General features: G+C 42.4%; 1 pseudogene; it reads right to left on the bottom strand.

Moving 5' to 3' along the window:
- Positions 1-6606: 6606 nt before the first annotated feature.
- On the bottom strand, positions 6607-6912 carry LOC120097699 (cytochrome b-c1 complex subunit 10-like; annotated as a pseudogene).
- Positions 6913-7478: the final 566 nt, after the last annotated feature.

Raw genomic sequence — 7478 nt, 5'->3', positions numbered from 1 at the left:
ATTTTGGGGACATCAAATCTCATTACAGAGGACTTTCAGATCCATTTAAAAAAAATTACTCCAGATACCTAAGACATTAGCACGTAAATAACAAATACATGTTTATGCATTGGCTCCTGGTTGAAGCAATCTGGTTGGCATTTTCTCAAGAGGATTATTTAAATTTTAAATGGAACAACATCTCATTTTGATTTCTACAAATATGCTAGGGCACAGAAGTAATTTATATGTACATGAAACTCTTCATTTAAGCACCTGGGTACTTGAGGATAATTAAAATACAAAGTACTCTTATTAGCTTTCTCTTTTAAGTTTCCACCCTTTTGCTTCTTTCTTGAGAACGAGAGGGGGTTTCGAGAATGGATTGTCAAGTACCTAGAGACTCTTTTCCTCCCCCACCTATCCCCCACCCACCCCACGCCCGTTATTGAATTCAGGGCTTTTGCACCTCTTTGCCTTGTATCCTTGGGAACTGAGGCTCCAGTCTTCCCTTACACACCCATCTTCAGTCTTCCTTTACACACCCATTTTCTTCTCAGAGTGTCTTTGTTTCCTAAACTTTCAGTCTCATTCATTGCCACTGCCAAAGATGTTATGCTTATTGACTTGAATGTCCACAGTTTAATTGAGGAAATGAATGCCAGAATGTTATCAAAATGATGGACAGTGTTGTAAATCAGAAGGTTCTGTAACAGGTTCAACAGTAAGTGTGGATAATTCCCACTCTTATGCCATCAGTCATCAATTTCATTCTTACCATCCATCATTGGTTATCTTATAGGACATAACTAATTAATGGCTCTCAGAGTGTCCCAGAAATGCAAACACTGGACCCACTCTAGGCTTACTGAATTAGAAACTGAGCTGAAGACCTTTGATCTGTACTTTAACAAGGGTGATTCTAATCTTTAGCCCTGAAGCATGTGTGTTGTATGTATGAGTGTGTTCTTGTGTGTGCATATGTGCATGTGGAGGCCAGAGGTCTATATCAGGACCATGGTCAATGGCTCACCACCTAATGTTTTGCGTCTCTTGCTAAACCTGAAACTCGTTGGGGATCTTCCTGTCTCTGCTTCGCAGAACTGGGATCCTAGGTATGTTTGCCATGCCTGGCTTTTTACAAGGGTGATGGGATGTGAACCTGTGTTTACAACCCAAGTACTCTATTGGGTCTGCAGTCTCTGCCTACTACAATCTCCCCTCACTTCTGTTGCTGTTGTCATTGTCAGAGATGCAGTCTCATATGCGCTGGGCTGACCTCAAATTCCGTAGCTACGGATGACTTTGAACTTCTGATCCTGCTACTTTCTACCTCCCAAGTGTTGGGATTGCAGCCCCTGACAAAATCATGAAGTCACCACCCCACCCCTTTTTATATCCATCATGGTGACATCTGTTCATTCTGTCATAGAAATGTGCTTAAAAACTTCTTACAAACCAAAATTCCAACAGATGTCCACAGATGTCCTTTTTCTGTTCCTATTAAAAATTTTCTCATATGCAGATGTCTACTTTTCCCCAAGTTGTCCTATAATGGCCTTTTATTTTGAGCCTGAATCCAACATTCCTGAAGCAAGGGGCCTTCATCCTGTAGCATCTTACCTGTGGTTCATCAGTCTCCCTCTTCAACAAGCAGCTCACACAGCTTCCCCATTTTCTTCTTACCCACAGTGCCTTCCTTTTCCTCCCCATCACTCTTTAATCTCTTTCTATTGGAAAACCCAACCCATGTTCCTCAAATCAGGGTTCTAACTTAACAATACTTATTCTTACTCTATGCTCACCATATTAGATTTACTCCAACATATTTCTTTTCTTTCCTGACACTATTTCAGGTTTGTATAATATACATACTTTTCTTTAGCCTCTTAAGGTTTGTCTTACTTAAGCTTCCTATTGTTGTGATGTGATAAGACACCATGTGCAAAAGCAATTTGGACAGAAATGGTCTCATGTTACCTTATAGCTTGAACATCTATCATTGAGGGAAGAGAAGGCAGGACCTCAGAGCAGGAACCTAGGTCAGGGACTGGAGCATGCCAGCATGTAGCACTTCTCATGGTCTCTGTATCCCTTTCTTAGCCAACCATAGACTAGGACTCAGCACATGGTCAGCTGACTTATAAATAGGTTAAATGAAATACTAGGTGATCAAATTACAAATTCTTAGTAGTGGCTTAGATTTATCTAGTATGACCTGGATATTCATAATTCATCTTCTATGCATCAGTTTCTATGCCACTATCTGCATAGAACTATCCCTTACTGTGATTATATTTCTGGACATAATTTGTTGATCAAAATATATAAAATGGTAGATCAATGTGTGTCCATGTGTGTATGTCTGGAGACATACGTCTTCTCTTTGTTATATGGAAGTCCATTAACACTATGAACAGAAAAGAAATCCCAACATTGTTGTTTCCCTGGCTTCCTGAAATAAAACAATCTATTTATTTTTAACACACACACACACACACACACACACACACACACACACACACACACACACACACGATGTAGCAATGTCCTGTACTTTTGTCTTAATTTTTAAAAGGCAGTGAGTAATAGATGTGTAGAAGTCCCTGGAAATGGGACACAAGTTTAGTGAGAATCAGTGAAAGTAAGAATACCCAGCCAGGCTTCAGAGGCAAAGCTGGCTAGGAGGGACAAAGAACATTGACTGGAATCTATTTGTTCAATCCTGGCAGAAGAACATGGGGATTTTACAATTTTGTTTCTTTTGGGGAATTTTATGTTGTTAGAGCGATGTCTTTATCCTCACTGCATCATTTAAGATTGCATTTAGAATATAAAGGGAAAAACTTTTGGTAAATTTAATTTAACCCAATTTACTTGAGCAAAGAAAGATTTATGAAGTGGGCAGCTCTCAGAAGCAGGAGAGATTTGGGGGACTCCACCCAGCACTGTAAGCAGGCGATATTCACAGATGGGAGAAAGCAGTACAGAACCAAATCAGCTTGATTGGCTGCATGGGCTCTGCCTTATTTTGGAATGGTGTGATGAGACATTTGCCTTATATGGACATGGTCTGATCAGTTGGTAACCTGTGATTGGCTGAAGTTCAGCTCCGGTTTCTAGCTAAAACTCAGCTACTTGTTTCAGAAATATGGTGTTACTTACACACTGAAGCTCACTCACACACTAAGTTGGATGGTAGTTTGCTAAGAACAGAAGCAGCTTTAGGGCAAATTGAAGTGAACAGTTAGATCTTCAAACATCTGCACATTCTTATGACTAAATCTATACTGGTCCACAATTCCATATCAGTGATTTAAAATCTGAATGTTGTGGGAACTATTTTTATAGCCCTTCCTTATGTAGCAGTATATTACCTGATATTAGCTAATTTGTTGGGAAAACTAAGTTAAGATAAATATTTACAGACTATCCAATTGTGGCAACAGTCATATAGTGTCATGTTTGTAAAATTTTTTTTATTACAGAGTGAAATTCCAGACCCTTATCTATAATAGCATTCAAAATATTCTGACACTAGAATCATACAGGACCCTAGTGACTTAGTGCTAGTAATTGTGGATCTGAACTCAATTTTCCTCCTTTTATGAGGTAGAAGTTCTCAATTATATACTATTGTCCTGAAAATATTTCTTTGCTATCTGAACTGAAGTTCATGATTGTCAGTAGCACAAAGGAAACAACTAAATTAGCTGTGGTGAAATGACAGAAGATACAATTCAGAATTTAAACATATGAAGAGTCTTATACATTTTATCCCTTAGCTACCATATTGGCTCTCACACAATGAATATGTAATCATCCCATAATGAATACATATGAAATAGATATTCATGCAACACATGTAATACACAATGCCTATCTTTCATTAATTTAACAGTAAACCTGGACAAAAAAAAAATGAAACTGGTGTGTGTGTGTGTGTGTGTGTGTGTGTGTATGTATGTATATCATATATGAACGTAAAATAGATCATAGATGTAGTGTGTTAGATAAACTTTTTTCATTGCTGCAACCAAATACCAAACAGGAAAGTTAACCAAATTCCAAACAGGAAAGTTAAGGGAGGAAAATTTTATTTTATGGTTTGAGGGGACACAGTCTATCATGGGGAGGAAGATATCTCTAGCATAAATTCCACAGTGGTAGAAATATGTGGCATCTGCGTATAACCAGCAGCAATCGGGGAGCAGAGCAACTCAGGCCAGAACTGGGTCATAAGCCCCAACCCTGTGCCTATCAATTAGGTATCAGGTCCCCAAAATTTCATCTACATCCTCCCTGTGGTTATTTGAATATGGGTGGTCCCTATAGATTTGAATACTTGGCTATAGAGTGGCACTATTTGGAGGTGTGGCTTTGTTGAAGTAGGTGTGGCCTTATTGGAGTAGGTGTGGCCTTATTGGAGTAGGTGTGGCCTTGTTGGAGTAGGTGTGGCCTTGTTGGAGGAAGTGTGGCCTTATTGGAGTAGGTGTGGCCTTGTTGGAGTAGGTGTGGCTTTGTTGGAGGAGGTGTGGCCTTGTTGGAGGAAGTGTGGCCTTGTTGGAGGAGGTGTGGCCTTGTTGGAGGAGGTGTGGCCTTGTTGGAGGAGGTGTGGCCTTGTTGGAGGAGGTGTGGCCTTGTTGGAGGAGGTGTGGCCTTGTTGGAGGAAGTGCGTCACTGTGGAGGTGGGTTCTGAGGTCTCCTCTCCTGTGCTTTAGCTACTCCCAGTGTGGCATACAGTCTCCTTTTGCTGCCTGCAGATCAAGATGTAGAACTCTCAGCTCCTTCTCCAGTTCCATGTCTGTCTGCCTGGATGCTGCCATGTTTCCCACCATGATGACAAGGGACTAAACCTCTGGAACTCTAAGCCAGCCGCAACTAAACATTGTCTTTTATAAGAGTTGCCTTGGTTATGGTATCTCTTCATAGCAATAAAACACAAATGAAGACACTCCCTAAAAAACTACCCTCTGGGATTCAAGTCTTCAGACACATTAGCCTGTAGAGGGACAGTTCACATTCACAAGTAGCTCAAATGTAAGCTCAATTGTAGACGTAAGCATACACACAAAGACATAAAGTACAGGCCACTCACCACTTAATTTTTCCAATTATATTACGCAAACTTAGTGCTTTAAATATTGCCTTCGGAGACTGACTGAAGACAGATTAAAGTTGTTTCCCAATGTACAGTGTCAGCTTCCCAAAAGGATAGTATAAGGGTGGCTATTATTAACTGAATAATTCAGGTGAAATATGAACTTACTTGAAATGCTCTGGTATATTGGGAAGAAGCAATGCAAAGCTAAGTTTTCGCTTTGCTCTTGGCTTGACTTCCAAGAGCGTTACCTGGCTATTATTATTATTATTATTATTATTATTATTATTATTACTATCAGAGCAATGGGTTTGAACTGTCCCTGTCAGCAACATTCACTGCAGGGTCGTCCTGTGTCAGAGTCTGAAGCAGGTCCTAAGAGTTGTTCCTGGCAGGCAGAAGAGTAGTATTTGTAAGAATTCACAGTGTTAGTTTAGAAGGAGACGAGTGTAAATTGAAGGAACTGCCTGGTGTACTAATAAAAAGCATTGACAACGTATTTAATGCCTTATGGTATTAAATTTAATAATATGTGCCTGTAAACAAGTCTTTGGACCAAACTCAGGCCCTTACGTATCAGGGCACTCATTGTAAGAGATACTGTTAATGGCGTTTGAGATAGCTCAGAATTGGGAAAGGATCACAAAGCAAAGGTCATTCACCAGCTAAATCATTACCACTCAAAGGGCAAGGTGATAAGTACCAGCGAATGAAGGATTGCTTCTGAACCCCTGGGACTCCCTGAACCCCAGAACTTCATCCTGGCAGCCAATGAAATACCTGTCTGTTTAACCAATAATGGCCACTGTCTTAAAGCTTCCTCGCGCGGTCAGAATTTTTTTTTTATCGTTTACCATAATGTAAAAAGACGAGTGATTTCGTCCTTTAGAACTTCTGCGTCCCTTGAGAAAATGAACCAGAAAGGGCCAGCGAAGCTTCACCTGGAACAGCAGCGTCCTTTGGAGACAATCTCAAGAAGTCCTAAATGAAACCCATGTTTCTAAATGTGAAGCTTGAACCAGTAATTAATTACCCATCCTGGGGGGTGGGGACGGGGACCCAGATCCCAGCCTATTCGCAGCCGTCCACAAGCCATCAACATATCTTCCAGATTAGACCAGACTACAGGCGGGACAGTCAGACGGCTAATGTGGATGTTCATTTTGGCACTCGGCAGCGTATGCGGGGCGCACAGATGGTTGCTGTCTCATTTGCTGTAATCCAATCACCCTGCCCGCCTGTGTCACATACTTAGTCTCCGGGAGTCCTTGCAAAACTTCAGCCAGGGTTCTTCTTCCAGATGTCGCCTAGACAAGAAGTGTAGCTGCCATCACTCTCTGGACATATGGTGTCCTTATGACTCTTCAAGTCAGAGTTCCTCCAAACAAGGTAAAGAGATGACACCTTTTTTGTTGTTGTTGTTTTAATTGGATTTATTTTTTACGAACAAGGTTTAACGCTGCACCAGTCAAGGCAGCCCCAGTGTCGGTCAATGCAGGAGCTCCCTGGATCGATGAAGACTTCCTCCATGTCCTCCACAGAACTAAGCTGTTTCTGAGGCCTCAGCGCATGCTACCATCGAGGCCTGAGGTGGGGGAGGGGGCTGCCTAATCGTCCTTCTTAAACTTGCCATTGATGTACAGCACCCAGTCCAGGACCAGCCGCCAGTCCGTGACCCACACCAGTCCCACGGCACCCACAGTGCTCCACATGCCGGCTGTGGGGATCCAGTTTTTGGCCAGTTCTCCGTAGCGCGGGCCTAGAAATCTGCTCAGCATCGCTGCGAGGTCTCAATACTCAGGGTCACCCTGTTCCGCTGCCCTGGAGCACTCTAAATTGGATTTTTTAATTTACATTTTAAAATTTATCCCCTTTTCGGTTTCCTCCATCTCCACCCCCTCCCCCTGCTTCTATGAGGGTGTTCCCCCTCCCACCAACCCACCCCTTCTCAACTCCCCACCCTGACGTCTCCCACACTGGGTGGGGGGGGGGTCCAGCCTTGGCAGGGCCAAGGACTTCTCCTCCCAGTGGTGCCCAACAAGGCCATCCTCGGCTACATATGCAGCTGGAGCCATGTGTAGTCTTTGGGTAGTGGTTTAGTTCCTAGGAGCTCTGGTTGGTTGGTATTGTTGTTCTTATGGGGTTGCAAACTTCTTCAGTTCCTTTACTCCTTTCTATAACTCCTCCAATGGGGACCCCGTTCTTAGTTCAATGGTTGGCTGCGAGGATCTGCCTTTGTATTTGTCAGACTCTGGCAAAGTCTCTCAGGAGACAGCTATATCAGGCTCCTGTCAGCATGCACTTCTTGGCATCAGCAATATTGTCTGGATTTGGAGACTATATGTATATGTGCTGGATCCTCAGGTGGGGCAGTCTCTGGATGGCCTTTCCTTCAGTC

The sequence above is a fragment of the Rattus norvegicus genome, chromosome 1, assembly GCF_021556685.1.
Source record: "Rattus norvegicus strain SHRSP/BbbUtx chromosome 1, alternate assembly SHRSP_T2T, whole genome shotgun sequence".
Taxonomy (NCBI): Eukaryota; Metazoa; Chordata; class Mammalia; order Rodentia; family Muridae; genus Rattus; species Rattus norvegicus.
Note: the sequence above shows the minus strand (reverse complement) of the source record. Positions and strands in the feature narration are given on the sequence as shown.